General features: G+C 43.3%; 1 protein-coding gene and 1 long non-coding RNA gene across 4 annotated transcripts in view; one reads left to right on the forward strand and one right to left on the reverse strand.

Annotated features, from left to right (window-relative positions):
- Positions 1-4,782, forward strand: part of LOC134145276 (uncharacterized) — a 54,552-nt gene extending 49,770 nt beyond the window's left edge. For both annotated transcript variants that reach the window (XR_009959572.1, XR_009959573.1), the window contains exons 5-6: positions 729-780; positions 1,373-4,782. This is a non-coding gene — a long non-coding RNA (uncharacterized LOC134145276). The remainder of the gene's footprint in view (positions 1-728; positions 781-1,372) is intronic.
- The window catches only part of FGF13 (fibroblast growth factor 13), a 253,002-nt gene that overhangs the window by 3,473 nt on the left and 227,186 nt on the right, over positions 1-22,343 (reverse strand). The gene's annotated exons all lie outside the window — the stretch shown is intronic.

Here is a 22,343-nt window from a genome sequence, read left to right on the forward strand (position 1 = left end):
AGCCTGGTAGATCAAACTTTAGTCCCCATGTTGAACTGCACTGTTTTCTGGGGGGAGTAGATGGTGTTGGGTTAATAGTTAAAATAAAGAGCAACAAACCAGGAGACAGCCTTTTTCTTCCTGGCTGTGGAGTGACGGGCTTTTGCTGTGTAATGGCCTCGACTCAATCAATATCTTTGGGCACGATTACGCAGATGGAAAAGAAGAATGCAGGCATGAAACATGCCAAGATGGTCCTTGATCCATCTAAGACCAAAACACCAGTCCTGAAACAACCACTCACTTTCTTCCTAAGTAAATCCTCGGGGTGCTTTGCTTTTTTAGCATTTCAAGCTTTGACAAGGTCTCACCTACGGACCCCTGAAAGTCTATATAAGTACAAAAGAGGAAGGACTTGGTCTGGTCGTGCAGATATAAGTATCGCAATCCTGCCTAGCGCTGCATTTCAGAGCAGCCAGCTGCGCGCTAGTCTCTATTTGTGAAGTCAGCCAGCTTCAGCGGAGCTGTCCTTGTGCACAAGTATCCTACAGCAACGTGAAAGAAGGGAAGAAAAATTGTGCTCGCATAATGATTATAATTTTGATTAAAAAAAATCACAGGAAATTAAATGTCTCAGGAGCTTAAGATGTTCTTATCTAGTTTCTCAAATATTCTTGTCTGAGAAAAAGATGGTATTTCAAAAAACAGTATATTTTCTCCCCATCTATCGCTATTTTTTCTTCTTGTAGGAGAAAGAAAAAAAACTCGCATCCTCTGACTGGCTTCAACAAAGAATGTGAAGTAAGCAATTTTCTCCTTTTTCCTTCAAGCTAATTGGCTGTTATTTAGTTAATTGACAATTGGTTTCAATCGCTGTCAAGCAGAGACAGTCTCTGTATTTTTACAAGATTTCTAAATAAAAGCCTTCCATCACTTTACCCTGCCCAGTGCTCGCCATGTTAATAAGGGCTATTACAAGTTTATCATCCAATTAGCAGCCAAATGGAAAACTACAGTGCTCCCGCTAGAAGATTATGGTTTATGTACAGTAATTTGGAGCTGTTTAGGGTACAAAAGGCCTGCTTGTATGGCGTGCCAGAGCTGCAGGTCACGAACAGAGCTACATATTTCCTCTGGCTGTCTCTGAGGAAGCCAGTTACCTGCAGCTCCAGCCCCTTCCTGCGAGGGGTTCAGTGCCTGAGCCCCCTCCAGCACTTCGCAGAGGACCACACAGTGCCACAGCCCCACTCTGCAAAATGGGAGAGATTGACACAGAGCGGGGAAATGGACAGAAAGATGTTAAAAACCTATTTCACCCTTATTTTTCTCTTGGGCTAACAAGCACATGTCATATCTCCTCCTTTTTTTTTTTTTTTTTTTTTCCTGGCACTAGATCGGACCACCTCCTTCACCCGACTATTTGGCACAAAATCATGCTCCTTTGTCTTGACGGACACCTCCGTAATTCCCAGGCTGTGGCTGCAGCTCCGGAAAACAGATGTGCAGTGGGGAAGGCTTCCTCCCTTCCATATAGAATCGTTCCCGCACAAGCTGTTTGCAGGAGCTGAAATGCTCTGCTAGTTCCTGAATACCTAGCAGTTGCATCCAGCACATCTCACCTTTTGCAAGTGTTTGTGCCCACCCATTGCTCGCATTTTGTTTAATCCAGTACGTGCCTTTGCTACTCATTTAAAAAAGAGTCTGGGAGAAGAACTGCAGAGGGAAGCTTTGAACTGGGCACACTAACAGATATGCTCCTGATTGGGGGTATCACAATTTAAGCGTACTTTCCTGAGCTTGGCAAGTCCACACACCGGCCCAGCTGGGTACAGATTGGGCTTCTCTCAGCCCACCAGCTAAAATACGATGCAGGGCGGCAAGTCCAGAATGGCCATTATATTATCTTTGCTGTAAAGTTCTTTGATAATGTACTCAAGAAATGCAGGTCAAAGTCTAGAGAGGGCCTACACTGATTGCCCAAATTAAAACTGACCTTTTCTAGCTTGTGTAATTAATCCTATTGAAAATTTATACATAAAAACAAGTGTTTAATTCTAAGGCCTTAAATAGACATATCAATAGATGCAAGTGTACAATGATAGTAACGTCATTCCTGGCTTTTCCTGTCTCTCAGCTGTCCTGAAAGGAAGTCCACCTTTGCAATGAAGATAATTTGAATGTGATCTGAATAGTCAAGTGCTATGAATACATTGTTACACAAAACAGATGGAAAAAAGAGTATTTGTGTGAAATAGCATCTCCAGCTGCTTACTTCAGAAATCAAGAGTGATGCTATCTATGCAACAATAAATCCTGCTCACCCGAACCCCTCATACATGCCCCCAAACAATGAATGAAAGAATGATTGAATGAATGAAACTTAAAACTGGATTCATTGTAGCCATGACTTAGTCATGCTTAAGTAAGCAAGAGGATGAACTGTCAGAAGCTTCTTCTTGGTTTTGATCTGATCGGCTGAACTACTGAAATGTATAAATACATCTACAGCTGCATTAAATATAAAATATAAAAACCCAATAACTTTGTGTATGATCATATAGTAAAAAGGCATTATAGCATACACATAGAATGCCCATATTTCCAAGCAGCTGACCAGATTACCAAGGGAAACAAAAATTGTAGCTTACGTCATTTTAGAAACATCTAAAATAGTTCAGTCTCTTCTATACAAAATACTGTGTTAAGGCTCTGTCAAAGCTGAAAGCTAAAATAAGGTTGAAACTAAGCTAGAATTCTTCCTCCTCTGTTGTGCAAAGGCCACTGTTACGAGCCAAACATCATCTAAATTATCAGCCATCAAATCCACAAACCCTGCAGGACTGAACAGGAATGATTCTGTGATGGTGACGATCCTGAAGTTTGAGGTCCCTCCCCCAGCAGAAAATGGGAAATCTGATTTAAAAATAGCTGTTTAGCATCTTCAAGTCTCTGTCATATTAGAAAAGACTCTAGTCAGGATGGCTGCAGGCATAGTGCACATATGGAGGTCAAAGATGCCTGCTCAGGGCTATTTAGTGTAAACTGTATTTACATCGTGAATACCATCAGCAGGAGACTTGACCAAATACTTTACAGAGTTGAAAGCTTAAGTCATTTGGCAGGTTGTTTGTTAAATTTCTATAGATTACTCCTGATTTAATATCCTGCAGCTACTGTACAGCAGTTGACCAGAATGATCTGAAATTTTATTCAGACAGCTTTAGTGCTAGGGGCATGAATAAACATTAAAAAAAAAAAAAGACTTTGGAAATACTTGGAAAAAGTATTGGGATACTTGGGAAATATTCTAACATACTGAGCATAAAGTTATGTTCCATTTAATTAATGATTCTATCTGCTTATAGGGTTCATTCTTTATTTTCTCCACATAATGAAAATTGGATTTTTTTTCTCCATATCCTGATTTCTTTGAGGATTGTAGTGTAGCCCAGGATTCCATTCTATAATCATGAATTTTTGAAGGAGCCTCTTTAAGGCTCCTGACTAGTGATTTTCTGCACCAGTGAACTTGCCTTTTTTATTAACAGAGATTGATTTTCTCCATCTTGGCATGTGAAGTTCCAGGGTGGATCCTTTAGGTCACCACCCGGTAACGTGCAATGGTATCTACAGCACAAGATGTGAATACTTCAACTTTTAAGCTACCAGAAATAACAGCTCCGGGAGCACCAGTGTGAGAAGACAGTGTGAAGAAACTAGTATTTTGTGGAGCCACCAAAATCTGTTTGGTGCAATGAAGGAAACTTATAATTATCTTAAAACCCCTTATTCTGGATAGGGACTAACACATTCTAGTTCCCACAAAGAGGTTCCAATCCCAAAAGATTGTCCATTTTGCTTAAATATACCTGTTGTGAGGAATCCAAGTGATTTCAGTGGGAACAATTCAGAATACATGAATATGCACAGATCTTGTAGGGCCGTAATTAGGAAATTCATTTCATCATGTCGTCATGACCATGTACAACAGTTGCTGGTCACAGCAAAGGATGTGCTTTTTGAAAAGTTGCATTTATACAGGCTTTGGAAGACAGATGTCATATCACTGCTTCTTCCAGGTGAGCTCTCACAAAGACATTGTACGTACCCCAAAGTTTTCAGAGAGTGCTGAAAACCTGACCTAAATACTGCTACAGCAAAACCTAACTGCTGAACAAGAATTTGTGGAAGCTCACCACAACCTGAAGGCATTGCACTGGCTGTGTGACCATTCAGGGAAGAATTGTGTAGATGAGATATACTGAATTCTTTAACTATGAAAACCTACTTACTGGCAGGAGTGACAGAAAGGCACAATTTCTCTTAAAAGTGATCCCAAGTAATTCCATAGCATGGAATTTCTTGGGATGTTATCATAAACCAAAGTCTGTGAAGCAAAGCACAAAAAGTCTGTGGTGTGTAAATTTATTTAGGACATAGCTTCCAAAAAGACCAAAATGGAGCCCAAGGAAACAGCTGGTTATCCAGCATCTCCAGAGTGAGATTTAAGATTGTCACTAGGTATTCTCTGAATCTATGAAGAAAGCATTGAAAAGCTCTTGTAATTATTCCCTTGACATTGTTCCTTCACACAGCAAATCAAACGCAAAAACTTCAGGAAAAAATGCACACAGTGAACTGAAGCAGAAAACATATTAATCACAAATACAGAGATTTACAGATTTAAATTTCCTTCATTATTTCTCAGTACTAATCAGTGACTCAGCTGTGAAAACTTGCCCAAGTCATCTTTGCCCAGATTTTTGAGTGGCATTTAGGTACATCAATAAATACCTATTTAAAGCTTGGTGTGTCACTTCTCGGCTTGTTCTGTCCGTGAAATGGATGTACTGCCTGACAATCCCAAAGGAAAACACTCAATGACTGTAAGAAGTACTGAAATTTAATTGAGATAGAAACAACGCATGATCATATTATTGTTCCCCTGTCTTGAGGTGATGCTTCACTTCGACAGCTGTATTGATTAATCAAAACACTCCCTAATTGGGGCAAGTGAACTAAAGCATGAGACATGCAAAAAAGAGATACTCTTCTGATTACTGCAGAGCAAATTAATCCTCTTAGAGAGCTACAATTTGATTTCAATGTTCTGGAAGATGCCTAGAAGAACACCTTGCAGATGTCAAACATAGGTCCCTTTCCTAATCCTGCCCACAAAGTTATGAGACTTATTATAATTTACTCGACAAAAATCAGAAAGAGAGGGGATCCACGTTGTCTCGTATGCTTCTCTACAACAGTGCAGAGCTACACTGAACATGTTCATCCCTACCCATCCTGGGTGCATGGTACTGGGAAGCCTCTGCAACTTCCAGAATGATCAAATCCTCTATAAACATTTCAATATCTCCTAATGTTTGCATGTACTCTTCTTGATTTCTCTGGCTTTAGGCATAAGATTTGCCAGCACTAGTGCAAAGTTACAGAAATTCTAATAAAATAAAAGCAAGTATCTAGTCTTTAAACACTGTCTGTTTTGTGAAACTCAGGAAGGTTCAATAAGCAGTAAGCACATGTCAGCTTATCTGAAGGCTCTAAATCAGACTATGGGATGAGATCAACGTCTGTGGTACAATCCTAGTATTAACTAGACACTGCTTTTTTTTTCTTTATATTTAATCTTCATTGTTTCACACGTACAAAAGTCCTCTTACTGCTTCAATATCTGTAAAGGAAAGCCTGTGCATTAATCTGTTCTTAAGCCTCTTTAGAGAGAGATCTTCATAAGCATGGGTTTAGTGTTTAAAAAGAAAAAAAAAGAATGTTAGAATAAATTTCTCAATGTATAGCCAAAGATTGTATTGTGTGATAAAGCCCCGGAGAAGGAATTCATGGATCACATTCCCATGTCTGATCAAGCACTATAACCTATGGCTCAGGCAATTCCCAGCTACAAGTCACTGAAAAATGGAGGTGGAAGTGTCCTGCATGCTTGCCCTGCCCTTGAGCACTCTGCTATCATACTCTTCTCCAAGTTCCAAGTATGCATTGCTGGTCATCTTTAGACACTGAACTGGCTGGATCTTGGTCTGACCTGCTACATCTTCTCACAGTCTCCCTCCTGCTGGACTGAGTCAAGCAGAGCAACTCCATCTACTCAGCTGACCAAAGCACCAAGATCCACTCCACAAGCACCTCAAGTGGACAGCAGAAGCTGCCTTAACACATGGTCTACACAGACTACTGAAAATAGGGATGTTGGAAGAGAAGTGCTCTCTGAAAACATGGTGGGAAACAGCCTGTCTGCTCAACCTGGACACAATTTTAGCAGAACTCCTGTTCCCTCTCAACAGGCTCAAGATTTCCTCTTCCCTAAGCAGCTAGTTCATTCTATAACTCTCCTAAGCTCATTATCTCCGTTTCCCGTGACACTGGCTTGCACAGGTGATGCTAGCACAGTGGAAAACACATCTGAAAGGTGATGGCTGTTGTGCTTTATCTAAGTAAACTTCTCTTCGTTTTATAGCTTTCTTTTCTCTGCTTTTAATTTTGAAAAACGGCACAGCTTATAAAAGTACCTAGTGTGCCTCTTCTGTGCCATTCATTACCCCACATCTCTCTATCATGTCTCTGCTTATTCATCTCTTGTCTTAACTAAGCGGGCCTAATCTTTTTAAATCTCTCCTCATATGAAAGGTTCTCTATGCCTCTAATCATTTTCATTACCCTTCACTGAATCCTTTCAATTTTTTTTTCTGTATCGTTTCCAGAAACGAAACACAACATTTAAAAAGAGGCTGCACCATTGAGTTGTATAATGGAGGTAAGATATTTTCAGTCATTTGTCTTACGACAAAGTAAAACAGTCTTTGCTGTTCAGCTTTGCCATTGTGCATTTGTATAAAAGTTCTATATCTTTTAAATTGTTTCTCTGATAAATACAGTCCAATTTTATGGTATTTCTGACCTTCTGCTCAGTGTACCCAAGCCTAAAAATTAAAAGAACAGAGAAGGAAGCAAAAGGCAGATATGAAGGCTTTTTTCACCCCCACACTAGAGTAGAAAGCCCCCCAAAATGCTAAGCAACCTATTTTATGGCATACCCATTATTGCACAGATAACCTCCGGGCCATTACAATCAGATTTCTAGCAGTTATAACTGACATCAAATCCTAGTTTCGTCAAATCTCTCTGACACAGCTGTTGTGCAGAATGTCCTCAACTTAAGTGTGTCAGATGTTACTTTTTAAAAAAAAAAAAATCTAAGCTGAAGAGCTCCTCTTAAGGTATGGGACTGTATTCTGCTCCCAGTTGAACACAAGCCTGCATGCCCCCTCTTTTTAACAGCTGAGCCCCGAGCCTGTTGCTGTTCTCTGAACAGGGCTAGTGATATGAGTTACCAAGGCTTAGCACTAAGAGGTGGTCAAACCTGAGGAGACACTGCAACTGCCTGATTTTGTCAGCTACTTGTGGTTTGCTCCTCTGAGCTGCCAATTGTCTGCCAGCTCTCTGCCTCCTCAGGACAAACGGACAGAGAAAGTACCCAAAGGCCTGGTATCTTCTATGGAGCTGCAGCATTAAGGAAAAGCCATCCCACCAGGAAGACATTGCCATGCCCCAGCCCAGCCACTGCAAGGGAAAGACATCTACCAGCTGGCAAGAGGAGCTGAGACAGAAACCACATTGCTGTCCCAGTAGCCTTTTTACACAATTACTCTTGTATTTGTCTACATGTCCACTGCCCCCAAGGGTATGCCAGGCAGCTGCTGTCAGGGCTGCAGATGCCAGCCATGAGTTAACATGTTCCTCCAGCAAGGTGACTCAGCAGGTGTTTGCTAAACACCGCATGGGATCCAGGGGTCAAGAAGATCAGCATAACCTTTCTGCTGCCAAGTCCCAGTCTTGGCTAGCCTCCTGCAATGCTGCTCATGGCTGATACTGACACCACAAGACCAATAACCCAGGATGGGTTATACCCAGTGACCATGCTAGGCAGCTTCTGCTTCAGCAGGAAGTGAGGCTGAAGCACTTTTAGCACCTAAGGCTCCCCTGACACTTGCATCCTTTTGTGCTTGTGACTCTACTGATACTGAGGAGCTCCCCAGAAAGGCTCTGTGGAAGCAGCAGGACTGATTAGTAGTGTGTGGGATTTACTGCTGTATCCTAGTTACAGGACATCAGCTCTGGGGTACAAAGATGGAGGAGATCTCTTTCAGACTGTCATCCATGAATTCGTTCAGATTTATCTTAAAGTGCTGGAGAAACAGTAATCTAATCAGTGTTTGCAGCAAGCTCTAAATCTGTCTGTTTAATTACAGGCAGAGACACAACTGTTTTACCAACGGATGTTCCTAAAATTCTACTGAAGAAAGGAAAGCACTCAAAAATTTCTCTCATTTTGGGGAAGGGTAGCTGGCTGAACCATAGTCAGAACAAGCCCTACACTCTTCCCCATAGGAATAGCCAATAATGAGGAATGCAGTTTCTGTGGTAGCACGCAACCTGGCTGAAAACCTGTCTGTACCACTGCTAGGAGCTAAGCTGGCCAAAATCAACATGGGAACGATCTCCTTGGCCTCTGCTGCTCTGTCTCATAGCCAACACGTTGCGAAAAGCCTCTTCCGTGCAAAGGGTGGGGAGGCAGCTGTCCCAAGTGGACCTCAGCTAGCTGGGACCTGCACAAACTACCACTGGTTAGCTCACTGCCACTGATCATTTCTAAAGAAAAAAGATGGAGGCTGCCTGAGAGGAAGAGCTTAGAGACAAATGCTGCCAAATAAGCTCTTTTTCCAGGCACTAGAAATCACCTTTGCTCACTGACTGCAAGAAGCTACAAGCCAAAGATGAATAACAGCAGGAGCTGCAGAAGAAGTAACGCCACATTATACCAAATAAGTCCTTCCTTCACTGTCAGCTTATAGGCCACGTGAAAGGACAGCCTTGCCCTTTGGCCTGTATATTTTTTTAATGTGGATACATATTTATGGCACTATGGATTAGCCAATACTTCATCATTCAAAACCATCCTTTCAGGCTGTAGTTCTCAGCAATAACATTTGTCCTGCCTGTTGTTATTTCTCCTGTGCAGCGAGCAGTGCTCTCAGATAGCTGTTACTATCTCCCCAGACCATTTCTCTGAACTGCCTGGGCTAGAATTGCTCTCTTAGAGGTGTCACTCTGATACAAACATTACCAAACATATTTTGGGAAACAAGTACAGAGCTCTGTAAAGTACTAAATGCAGCATAGCCTTTGAACTGGCATTATATACCAAAAATAATAATACCACCAAATTAATAGACCTATTAATCAGGCTTTTATACTGCAAAGCATTATATTGCATGCTTAATTTTGAATATGGATAATTTCAGTGAAGGGAAAGTTAAGCAGTTCATTACACTGAACGAAAGCAATGATTCTTTCAGCACCTGGTCCAAAACACATTATGACCAAGGGAAACACTACCCATGACTTTACTGCATTTTGGATAACTTTGAAATGTTCATATATTCTGTAAAGAATATGCCTTGCTTTAAGAAATCAAGGATATTTCATATTTATCATTCTATTAATTCAGTTTTGCTACTTATTATGAGGTGTAAGTAATACAAACTAAGCTTAACAATAATGGGAATGTCAGAGGTTCAAGAGATGGTTGTCTCTACCCTGACCAAAGTGGCATTTCTGTATGACAAAATGTTAATGAGACCTTTTCAAATGAGCTTGATTTACTGCAATCCATTTATTCATGAATGTCATGGATGGATGTTTTTCAAACCTCAGTAGTTTGACAGTGCCAGGGCATTACTGGCAGTCAAACTCGCTTCATGATATGGTGCAGCAATGCTCTTTGGAATTCCTCCGCCCTCACGGTTCCCTAAATTATGCTATGGCACATATGCTGCTAGAAGGATTTCAGAGGGGTGTTCATATTAGATGGCAGGCTAACTGTGGGATTTGAGAAGTTTCAAATGGCAAAAACTTTTAAGAAAGGAAAATAACCATGGCTTGTACAAGGGAGAGGAGAAGTAAGATTGACCACTTATTTGACAGTTGATGCTGAGTGGGAGAAAATACTGATTTAAGCAAGTAAAGATCCCCAACTAAGACGACGCACTTATCCAGAGATTGGACTAAGTTTCTTTCTGTAAGAAAAAGTATACCTTCATTACAAGCAACATTTAGAGGGTCAAATTAATGTGGATTAATTTAATTTCAGAGGAGTTTTCCAGCTCTTCACACATGAAAAACTGTGCTGCCCAGCCCAGCCCCTCCTCTGCAACAGCTGCAAGTAAAAGGAGCACACATAGAATCACAGAACCAGTAAGGTTGGAAGGGACCTCTGGAGATCATCCATTCCAACCTCCCCGCTCAGCAGGGTCACCTAGAGCATGTTAGACAGGGCTGCATCCAGGCAGGCCTTGAAGATCTCCAGAGAAGGAGACTCCACAGCCTCCCTGGGCAACCTGGTCCAGTGCTCTGTCACTCTCACAGGGAAGAAATTCCCCCTCATGTTCAGGCGGAACTTCCTGTGCTTCAATTTCTGCCCATTGCCTCTTGTCCTGTCACATGGGACAACTCAAAAGAGTTTGTCCCCATCCCCTTGACACCCTCCCTTCAGATACTTGTACACATTGATCAGATCCCCCCTCAGTCTGCTCTTCCCCAGGCTGAAGAGGCCCAGCTCTCACAGCCGTTCCCCATAGGGCAGATGCTCCAGCCCTCTGATCATCCTCGTAGCCCTACGCTGGACTCTCTCCAGTAGCTCCATGTCTCTCTTGTCCTGGGGAGCCCAGAACTGGACACAGTACTCGAGACAAGGCCTCACCAGGGCTGAGTAGAGGGGCAGCATCACCTCCCTCGACCTGCTGGCAACACTCTTCCTAGTGCACCCCAGGAGACCATTGGCCTTCTTGGCCACAAGGGCACATTGCTGGCTCATGGTCAACTTGTCATCCACCAGCACTCTCAGGTCCTTCTCTGCAGAGCTGCTCTCCACAAGGTCAGCCCCAGCTTGTACTGGTGCCTAGGGTTATTTCTCCCTAGGTGCAGGATCTGCACTTGCCCTTGTTGAACCTCAGGAGGTTCTTCTCCCCACAACTCTCCAGCCTGTCCAGGTGTCTCTGAATGGCAGCACAGCCCTCAGGGGTGTCAGCCACTCCTCCCAGCTCGGGATCATCAGCAAAACTTGCTGAGGATGCACTCCATCCCCTCATCCAGGTCATTGATGAAGAAGTTGAACAGAATGGGACCCAGTACTGAGCCCTGGGGGATGCCACTAGCCATAGGCCTCCAGCTGAACTCCATGCCACTGATGACAACCCTCTGAGCTCTGCCTTTCAGCCAGTTCTCAATCCATCTCACTGTCCACTCACCTAACCCACAATTCCCTGAGCTTTTCTAGGAGGATGTTATGGGAGGCAGTGCCAAAAGCCTTGCTGAAGTCAAGGTACACAATGTCCACTGCTCCCCCCTCATGTACCCAGCCAGTCACTCCATCCTAGAAGGCTATCAGATTAGTTAAGCAGGATTTCCCCGTGGTGAATCCATGCTGGCTACTCCTGATCACCTTCTTTTCCTCCATATGTCTGGAGATGACATCCAGAATGAGCTGTTCCATCACCTTTCCAGGGACGGAGGTGAGGCTGACCAGCCTATAGTTGCCTGGATCCTCCTCCTTGCCCTTTTTGAAGACTGGAGTGACACTGGCTTTCTTCCAGTCCTCAGGCACCTCTCCAGTTCTCCAGGACCTTTCAAAGATGATGGAGAGTCCAGACTTTCTCCCTCATGTCCAGGCTGCAGGATTCCTGAGGGCTGCCCTTAGCAGAGAAGACTGAAGCAAAGAAGGCATTCAGTAATTCTGTCTTCTCTGTATCCCTTGTCACCAGGGCCCCCACCCCCTTCTGTAGCGGGCCCACATTTTCCCTAGTCCTCCTCTTGCTGCTGATGTATTTGAAGAAGCCCTTCCTGTTGGCCTTGACATCCCTTGCCAGACTCAATTCCAGCTGGGCCTTAGCCTTCCTCGCAGCATCTCTGCATACTCTGACTGCATTCCTGTAATCCTCCCAAGTAGCCTGTCCCCTCTTCCACAGTCTGTGTATTTTCTTCTTCTGTCTGAATCTGGCCAAGAGCTCCTTGCTCACCCATGCAGGTCTCCTGCCTCCTTTGCTGCTGCTCTTACTCATACAGATGCACCGCTCTTGAGCTTGGAGGAAGTGATGTTTGAATACCAGCCTGCTCTCCATCTGTGTGCAATTCAGGGGAATCACACGCTAGTGTTTAAAGCATTGCATTGCTCTGAGAAGCAAGCTCATACCACACAGCCCAGGAACCAGGGGGCTCATGTTGCCTCAGCTGAGCAAAGCCCTCAGAATAACGCACGCTGGGCAGCAAGCACAGCCACCTCCGTGTCTCAGCCGCCCAGAGGGACCAGTCCCTCAGAAACCAGCCCAGGAACAGCCTCACTGCAAGATGCCAGAGATGGGCACACAAGGCTTCCTCCAAAATACAGCTTCCTTGCGTTTTATAGTTGCTGTTCCAGTGCCCTCCAACAAACCATCTAATGTGGAAAGAAACAAGCATTTCTAATACCTCACTTCATGTTACAGCTAAGCCATTAACATTTGGAGACCAGGTTGTATGATGAAAGACTGCTGAAAAGTCGGAGAGCTGTCTGACAGCTGCCCCCTATGAAGTTAAGAATAAATGGTTTCTTTTTCAGTGAACTATGGGAAGTTTTCTCTAAATCAAATGTACAGTTTAATGGGAACTCCAGAGCTTCTAAGAGCCCGCCTGAGCACAGAGATAAGCTTATAAAGCTCTGCTTGCTTTCACTTTCCCACACGGCAATACAGACCTTACAAGGGTCTGTCATTTGGTTATTTTATGTCTCACTTCCTGATGCCCCTTGGCTTGCAACAGATTACTCTGGAGCCAGACTTGCGGGAGACATGGTGCTGCTGTTGTCTAAGCAGAAGAGGAGACGGGGTCCCTGGTAAAACACTTGCAAGGCTCATTTAAACTTGGAAGGCACCCAAATGTTTCAGGGATGGGTGCAATTTAAAACCCTAACTTAAGATAGCCTAGACTACAATTGCAGATTTCTGGGAATAGTGTGGAGCATTTGCTCCGTAAGCCAAACATTGTAGACCTTTATTTTACAATATTGCAACAGGAGAGATGTTGTCATTCTAAGTTACCACAGAAAAGAAAAAAAAAAAAAGATAGGGCAAAATAGTAAATGCACATAGAAGTACAACCACTCCCTGGTTTAGAGCTGCTGCTTTCTTTACTCCACTGACAAGCCTCTTAGACTCCCCAAGAATTCAAGCCAGGGAACATTTAACATCTCGTTCTCAATTTATTCTCAGTGCTATGCTTTGAACAGACAGGGAATTCTCTGACAAGATTTAGAAAGGTTCCAGTGCAGAGAAATCTTTGTTCCTGAATTATAAAAGAAGCTGAAGGATGTGAGCACCTTGATTCCCTATCTCTACTATGGAAAGTCCTGTTAAGCACAGTTAAGACAAAGAACTCCTGGCACTTAATTAATAGCTGCTGTGCCTTGTACTGCAACGAGGAATCTGAAAGGCAAGTCCAATGCTTCGTTTGAAAAACTACTCGAGTTTTTCTTCTCTTGAGAATATAATCTTCTACGGATCAGTTCTCTTTCTAATATCTGCTTATTTATTTCCAAGTCTGCCAATAACATCTGGTTGCTGCCAGCCAGCCAGCGACCTGACAGCAAAAATAACTGACAACGGAAAGTATAAAGGTGGATGAGTTTATCTGTCAGAAAAAGTGATCATTTTTCAATTTCTTCCACTGGTTGATCTTCCATTTTACTGTCTAGGGGTACTTTTTGGTATTATAACCTAACAAGCAGTAGGAAAGCCTGAGTGAAGAAGGCACAGCAGGCCAAAGATTCAGGGGAAATGCTGATGAATCCTACCCACTTAAGTCTGCATGGGGAGTACGTGCTTTTGAATTCAGAAACGCAGTCTTCCAAGAGGCCTGAGGCTAGCAAGTCACCACTTCCAACATCCTCAGACTCTTCAGATTTTGAGGCTAGAACCAGTGCGACCAAACAGAATAACTAAATTCCATTTAAATTCTACCATTTAGGCACTGAACTATCTCTGAAATAAATAGGATTTATCTACCTCAATATCCCTGAGTATCTGAGTCAAAATCTGGGTCTGTGGGGCTGACTCCAAGCTCTGATTCATCTCACCTACCTTCGGGCGCTCAACAGTAGCACGGGAATTAGAAGCCTCCCCACTCTGGGCTTCTCCTGCACGCAGTGAATACAGCCAGGGTAAATTACCCCCAGAGGGGCTATAGGAGCACGGATCTGCTGCGTTCAACTCCTGTGCTGTGGACCCAAGTCTGCCAAAGCCCCTGGTCCTTTCTGAACGCAGCAGCACTGCAGGAGGGATAGGAGAGACAGGAATGAACCTAAATGAAACCAGGGTGGGAAAGGAGAGAAAGGCAAGGAAGCAGAGCTCATGGAGCAGCACGGGCTGTCCCCAGGCAGCCCATGCAGCTACCCCTCAGCACGACCACTGCTGTTCGGATGGGTTAAGTGAATTATGAGGAGTGTTTTATAAAAGAGGATTTCAATTCTGTTCTCATCCAAGCCAGAGCAAGTCTGCCCTAGATCAGCCTTGGAATCAGCAATCTGACTGCTGAAATAGGAAGAAATTGCCTTGGATATAACTGAGATAAAATTTTGCTTTGCAATATTTACAGGGATTTTTTCTCTCCTTCACTGGAACAGCCCCCAGACCTTACGGTCTTATTCTGGCAAAGCTCCTGTTGAAATGAATCACGACTTTGCCTGAGTTAGTGCTCCAGGACTGAGCTCTAAATTATTAAAAGCAAATGATATGTAAGAATTTATCTCAACTTTCAAAACAGTCTAGTAAAGGTAGACAAAGATCCTTTGAAACTCATGGAAAGTATGTGGAACCCCTCAGTCTGCTTTGAAATCTCAGCCCTAGCTTTTTAGTGAGACGTGGTGCCTTTTAGATCTCATATTTTAATCATCCTACTTCTGTTCAATACAGAACTCTTACTTTGTTTCTTTTGGTTCAAACACAACCTTCACCATTACTAGCTTTACAAGATAACTGAGCCCCGTCTATCTCAGTCTGTTGTTCTCCTGGAGGAGGAGGAGCTGCCGACCAGCTCCTCTCCTTCCCCTCACCGAATAATCTACTGCAGGAATGGGGAAAAATAACTTTCCAGGATGCCCTGCTGATGTTCCTCTTGGTTCCCGCACGGCATCTTCGGGGGAGCCAGTCTGAATATCAACTGCTGCTTTAGGCATTGCATTTGCATTTATAGAATTAGCCGTAGGTTTCAGCACAGCAGCATCTATATCTCACGGGGTAGCTAATGCTTCCCGTGATTTGGAGGTTTAGCCTGCGCCCCTCGTGCAGCCAGGCAGCCAGGAGAGTCGGTACTGTTTTGCTAAACTGGATGTGCTGTACGTTAGTCTGGGAGCTTGTATGTGATGTTCACATTTTCAGAGAGATCCAGGAACCTAGACAGATAGAGATTTGCTTCTGAGTTTATGACTTGCCCAAAGTTACACAGGACACCTTCAGGAGCTAAACCCAAAGCCCCTGCACCCCAGCTGAGGCCTTTGCAACATGCACAGGTGCTCTGAGGGACCAGCTAGTTGCATTTACTTTATTCAGCAAAACCGCATAAAAACTACCATCTTATCAGGGATTCCTAAACTTTCATTACAGCAGAATATTTTTATAACTCATAACTGGTTTTGCCTAGGTTGTCTGAGTGCAGATTAATTGAGTGCACAGAATAATTATTTTCCCTCTGTAGGATGTAACAGTTTGTCAGCTGGTCCCACAGCTTTTAAAACCAAGACTGAGTGCAATTCAGCTCTTTGCTTCACTGTATCCCACCAGTGGATGTTTATTATTGAAAGGAGGCTTCTATCATAGCTGAAAACATACCTACACAACCATAGAATACAAACTGCAAAATGATGTGGAAGAAAAAGATTAATTTCTTCCTCTAGATTTTGAAAAGCCATTACCTGTTTTTGAATGACACTTCCAACTCTACACTGGGAACTGCTAAAGCATTTACATAAGAATACAAAAAATGCACACATTATCACTGCAAGAAGCACTTAAAATTTAAGATAATTATATAGTACGGAAACGATTTCAAAGGACTCAAACAAAATAACAACTAATTCTACAGAGTCACCCTTTAAGATGATTATTACTCTGCAGTACCGCTGATCTCTCACTGAAAAGTCCTTCTCTTTACAATTATATGCACATTTTAAATTCCTACTTTGTTCTTCCACCATCAAGGCTCCTACAGCTGCTGCTGAAAAATCTGCATTCCCTGCGAGTTTAACTAGACGGTAAAAATACTCAGGCTGTGCGCAGAGGCAAAACACGCGGGGTTACTGCGCTTAGTCAGCCCGCCCTTCTCGCGGGCCTTACGCCAGATCCTCTTCCCGGCCCCTCGGCTTCGACGCCGCTGCAACATCGCTGGGAGGGAGTCCGCACGCGGCGTTACACGGCACAGCGAGAGCTCGGGTCCTGCCGCCGAGAAACCCCCTGCCGTCCGCTGGCGCTGCCGGGCGCGCGGGCGAGGGGAGCAGCTGGGAGCAAGGCGTGCGTGTTCCCGGCTGGCGGAAAGCAGTCAACGCTCACTTGGTCAGCAGGTGTCCGAGTCACCTTCGCCAGGCAGAAAACCACGCTGAAACTCAGGAAGCCTGGACTGAGTTTGGGGGAGAAGTCACTTCTGCCGATGAAAACCTTCTGCCCCCTCAGCCTCTCCTCACCTTTTTCTGCGTCCTCCAAGCTGACTCTCGCTCCTGGTCTTGCCTCTTCCCCTCTCTCACCCGCCTCCCGGAGCCTGCTTAACTTTTAGCCTCCTAACGCTTCTCATTTTCAGCTTTTTCCTTTTTTTTTTGTACTAGAGTCACTTTGTGCCAATCAAACTGGAATTTTCACCTGAGGGAAATGTAGTACTTGCACATTTTTCTATCATTTTCCTTAATTTTTTTAATACTCTATGCTCCTCCATTTTTTTCTGTGTAGACTTTTTTGTCATTTTGTGGGGAGGGAGAAAACAGGAGAAAAAAGGAAAAAAAAAAAAAAAAAAAAAAAAGGAAAGGAAACAAAATGTCCAGCCTAATTCTCAAGGCAAACTCAGCTATAGGATAAATTATCTGCCAAACCCTAATGTTTCTATTGGATATCTGCAAAGAAAGATTTGCAAGAGTTCATGCTAACGTCAAATGTTTGCATTTTTCTTTTTTCACAGCAAGGGCAAAAGTACATATTAAACTTTCAGCAAGTGAACGTCTCTTGTCTGAAAAATTATGGAGAAAGTCCATTAAGTTATGAAAAAGTCTCGACCAAAAGGCTATGACTGTATTTAAATATACAAAAAAAAAATGTATTTTTCAAGTCAAACATCCCCACTAACTTCAGCCTGAAGTAGAAAGCTTTAAAATCTGTCAATTTTAAACCTAATAGTTAAATTCTGAGAAAGTCCAGAGCAGCTGAAAATAGTATCCGGTAATGGAAACTGTCAGCCAACTGTCAGCTAATAGGTGTTGCTACCTGGGCTGCTGCTAAGCTTTTAGACGCCTCAAACAAACCAAAGCATCAGAGGTCTCAGCAAACCTGAGCTGTTTGGCAATGGGGTTTCTGGGCAAATCTAATTAGGCATGAACTAGAAAACATTTCACATAGATGGCAATTCATGCCAGGACTATTAAATAACACTTTGCAAGAGCAGAATTCCTTTAACTTTTGCAAAAAAACCTTACAGATCTATGTCAAGTCTCCATGGATAACCATGAGCAGGTCAGCATAGTGCAATGTGCGCTCACAGCAACTAGTTAACTCAACCAGGGCAAACATTGCTTTTTTCTACTGATCAGCATTGTTAGGCAAACTACCGGACTCTGCAGATTACTTGGAGACAAATGTTATAACAAAGCCATATATCCTTCAAGCACGGACCAAGGCTGCGTACGAAGTCCTGTCTCACACTGCAGGAGGAGCTTCGCTGCAGCCCAGCCTAGTCCTCCTGGGCGACATTGCTGTCCTGCCTCCTCCAGCTCCCTGCGGCCCCCTTCCTGGTGCGTCCTCAGCCATGGCTCTCTGCTGCTTCATCTCTCCACCTCTCTGCTGCTTCTGCCTCCTTTTTACAGGGCAGAAATCCCGACAAAGAGCACGCAGAGCACCTCCCCAGCCTGCTCACCCCTCATGCGGGTCAATGCAACGTTCAGCAGCACTGAGGTGGCCTCTGCTCTTGCCATACCTCACCCATGAAGGAGCGTAATTGCTTTTCACAATTTTCTTAGACGAGAGATGACAAGAGTTGTCAGGCTACAACACTGCTTTTAAAGGCAAGCTTGCCAAACTCACTCTAAAATGAATTATCGAAGTCTAGCTTAAACCAACCAGCTTCCTACCCAACATCCAGCTTGCAAGGACCTGTCTAGACAGAGAGGTAATTATACAGCAAACAAGATGCTCTGTCTTTGCAGCAGAGCCCATCTTTCATGTATTGCTGTCACCAAAACCTTATCATCACTGAAAAAACTAAAAAATATTCGCTAAGTGATGGTCTAGATGTAGTCTTCTGGTGCAGAGACAACCTGATCTGACCTTTCCAATCAGCCAGCACCGTATGGGGTCAGGACCCTCAGCACACTTAACAGTCTAATTCGAGCTCAACACTTAGCCAGCATGGCCTGGGACAAGCCTCTTCGCAATGGCCTGCTGTCTCAGAGATGCACTTTGGGGAGCTGTCGATACTAAAATAGGCAAAGCACTATATCCGATTTCCTATTTTGTAAAACAGCAGTGATGACAACTATGAGAGGTAATTAATGTTTGTGCTCTGTTGTGAAAAGGAAAACTACTAAGTAGCATGAGTGTAATCACATTTACATAGTTGAATTGTGCTTTACAGAAGAAAAAAACAAACAAAAAAACCCCAAAAACGACAACTTCTTTTAAGAGAGTCACCCTCCTTGTTCCCAGGAACTGTAGTCAGTAGTGATACCAGCCAAGAATGCATAGGCTGAATTATTTCTATAGAAATATATATATATATTTAAATTCATATGAATCACAGCAAGAAAGCTTGTAACCTAAACTATCAAATGATGCATAGGCTGCTTATCATTGGACGTTTTAATATGATACCTCTAAAATACAATCATATGTAGTTCAGTGATTTACTGATAGTCTGTTTCTTCAACACAGGCACAACATACCCGGAAAACTTTAATTTTAACTCTCACTGCTAAAGAAAAAGCACCTGGAATTGATTATTTTTAAAGACCTTTCATAGCATCAGAGATCAAGACAATGGAATTGCAGATTTTGAACAGAGAAGCAGCTAAATGATTTATCTCAGACTAATTTCCACCAGACGAACAATGGCAAGGAAGCTCATTAGGCTAGGGAACCAACTGCATAAAACACCTTTAAAATCCTGCAGACAACACTTTGTATTTTTGGCCTCTTTGAACTAACGTCTCAGACTGAACGGAACAACACACACACATGCACACACACAAAATACCAGAAGTGCCAAAATCACTAATTAATACAAATTTCCAGGAGGCAGAACTGAGTTCCCAAGGGTAATGAAGGCACATCATTACCCAGTTTGCACCTTTCCCTTCCTGTTTTGCCCTGCACAGGGTCTCGACTTAGAAGGCAGAACGCAATGGAGAGGACTGAGCCATTTGTATCATCTCTTCGTAACTTTTAATCTGCTAGTGAACCACCTTCTAGTTCAGCATATCTAAATAGTAATCATAATTATTGCCTTTCAGCATCAGAGACCTTTACAGTAGTGCTGATATTGTTGTTCATTTGCTCTCTTAGTTATCTGGGTGTGCTGGGCATATTCCAGACATTCAAAAAGGAAATCTATCTGACCCAATAAATGCCAGATTAAAGGACAAAGATGATGAAAAGGAAAAAGGGTTCCTCAGAGGCAGCATGGAAGAAGGGTCTCAGAAACAAGCAGCACTCGAATGTTCAAAAACCTCAAAAGCCAAAGTGCTTTCTATTTTCAGAAGCAACTTCAGCACTTAGTGTAAACCCATGAAAGCACTGTGGTGATTTAGGAGCACAGTTCTCCCTGGTTTGCCATGAAACTTGGCTGCCTGCATCCCCACGCTGCTTTGGGAACAGGATTTGGTCTGCCAGCAGCACCTCACAGTGTTCAGATGATATTCCCATGAGACACTTTACAAAGGAGCAAACTAAAACCAAGTTTTTACTTGTTTTGCCCAAGGCTAATGAGGAATTTATCTCCCACTGTGGATTAAAACTCAAGAACACTTCTTACAGCCCCACTGTGTTTCAAAAAGATTAATTTTCTTCCCTGACTCCCCAAGCTTTCCTGCACATTAAGGCAGAGGCAAGTTTGGAGTCTGTGTTTTATTGGCTTCCAAACCCATAGGAAGCCCAGTCCTTAGGGTCTTATCATGCAGCTATCCCGCTACATCACCAAACCTGTTTTTTTGTCTTTTTCTCTAAACCTTTTCACACTCTGCTCTTGGGAAGATGCACACAGTATTTAGCCAGTGCTAGATGATGAGCATCCAGTTTCGGTCTCACTCAAACCGTCTGGATAGCTGAAGTCAAGAGCAGAGGCATAGCCGCTAGCAGGGGTCCAAGCCTCCTGCCTTCAGAAAAGCCTGAATCTCCCTAGCAAACACAAAGCTCCTCTATGTTTTCTAATACACGTACAACTTCTTACAAAACATAACACAGTGACAGCCTTCAAACTGACTTGTCTGCAACTTGTTTATTTGGGGCACAGATTTCCCGTAACAATATCCTGGAGGCCTCCACCCAAGCCGCCCAGCTGCAGATAGGGTAGTGAACTCTCTAGGGTGCTTTTACTGATAGAGGTTGTTTGACCCTGAGGCTGGCATTACTTCACCAGCCTCTCAGGGACAGCAAACCACTGGCACCGGCACCTTCTTGGCATCAGTGGAAAGCTAGGCTACACCAACTGCAAGGTGCTACCATGGTTTTAAAAACTAATTAGGCACTGTGCTCTAAAAAGCTTCTCCATCCCTGGTCAAAATGAGTGCATGGTGGTGATCGGAAAACTGGTAGGGGAGTCTGGTGCTGATTGCTATGTCAGGAAAACATACTTAACGTGCATCAACAACTGCACATTGCACCAGTTAAAATACGTAGCTACAAGTCAGTCAAGTACTTTATTTGTGTAATTACAAGGAACCAATCCCTGAAGGTCACAGAAATAATTCAGCATACTAGCTAAAAATGAGCTTTCTGAGAACATTTACACTAGTATAATCTGATGGGATGCAGAGTTCTGGAAAATAAATGCCAAAGGGGATGAGAACACAGCTAAAGCTAATTTATTTTTTAAATCAAGTGAATATTCACATTTTTTTTCCTGTATTTGCTCAGCTTTAATGAATAGTTTCTTTGCTTCTTCATGTCAGTCTCCTCCATTTCAGGCAGCGCATCCCAAGTTGAGGAGCTGTATCCAAGGCTCGGCGCAGCTGCTGAGGACTGAAACACAGCGCACACAAAGCCCTGAAAGTTCAGCTTCAACGCGCTGTCTGCTAGACACATCTTCGCCCATTATCTAAACGGCAGCCTTTTCCAAAGGCTTCCTTATAACACCCTCAGCTTAAAGAACAACAAATGAATCACGTTGTGGCATATGGTGGACTGACACAAGAGAAAAATTTACCTCGGTAATAGCTCAGCTCTCAAGGTACCCACAGAGGAGGGGGAAATTGGGTTGTTGCAGACACAGCAACAACACCATCAAGCAAAATCCAATATTGGAAGAGATAAAAGTTTACTGTCCCCATATTCCTCAGTGACAAGGATGAAAGAGTACGGGTAAGAACAAGGGGAAAAGATGAAGTACTGCATCAGTGATGAATGCCTTTGAAAAGTGAGCTAACAGGTAATTAATCCCTCAAAAGAGATCAGATCAGAGCATTTGGGAAACATGCACAGATTCCGATCTCAGTAACGAACACCCTGGGTCCTCCCTGTTCAGTTTTGCTAAATGCTCTGTAAAGGGGATTTGGAGAGATCCCAACCGAAAGGCTACTTCTTCCCATGGGAGGGATCTGCAGTGCTCTCTACCCCGCTTGCTTCTCATTTCTGCACATCTAGAAAAATATCAGTTAGATGGAGGTAAGCAGGGTTTTAAGGTGACAACGGTGGTGACAAGGAAAGTCAGAAACAGAATGTATGTAGCAGTGACATGTTTTGTAACAGCAATGACAGATTTTAATAAGCAAGCTACTCTTAAGTTTTGATTTGAGGTGTATATAATTAGATAACATGTGGGTGTTGAGTGATAAAACCCACAAG

Source organism: Rhea pennata, chromosome 11 (assembly GCF_028389875.1).
Source record: "Rhea pennata isolate bPtePen1 chromosome 11, bPtePen1.pri, whole genome shotgun sequence".
Classification (NCBI taxonomy): Eukaryota; Metazoa; Chordata; class Aves; order Rheiformes; family Rheidae; genus Rhea; species Rhea pennata.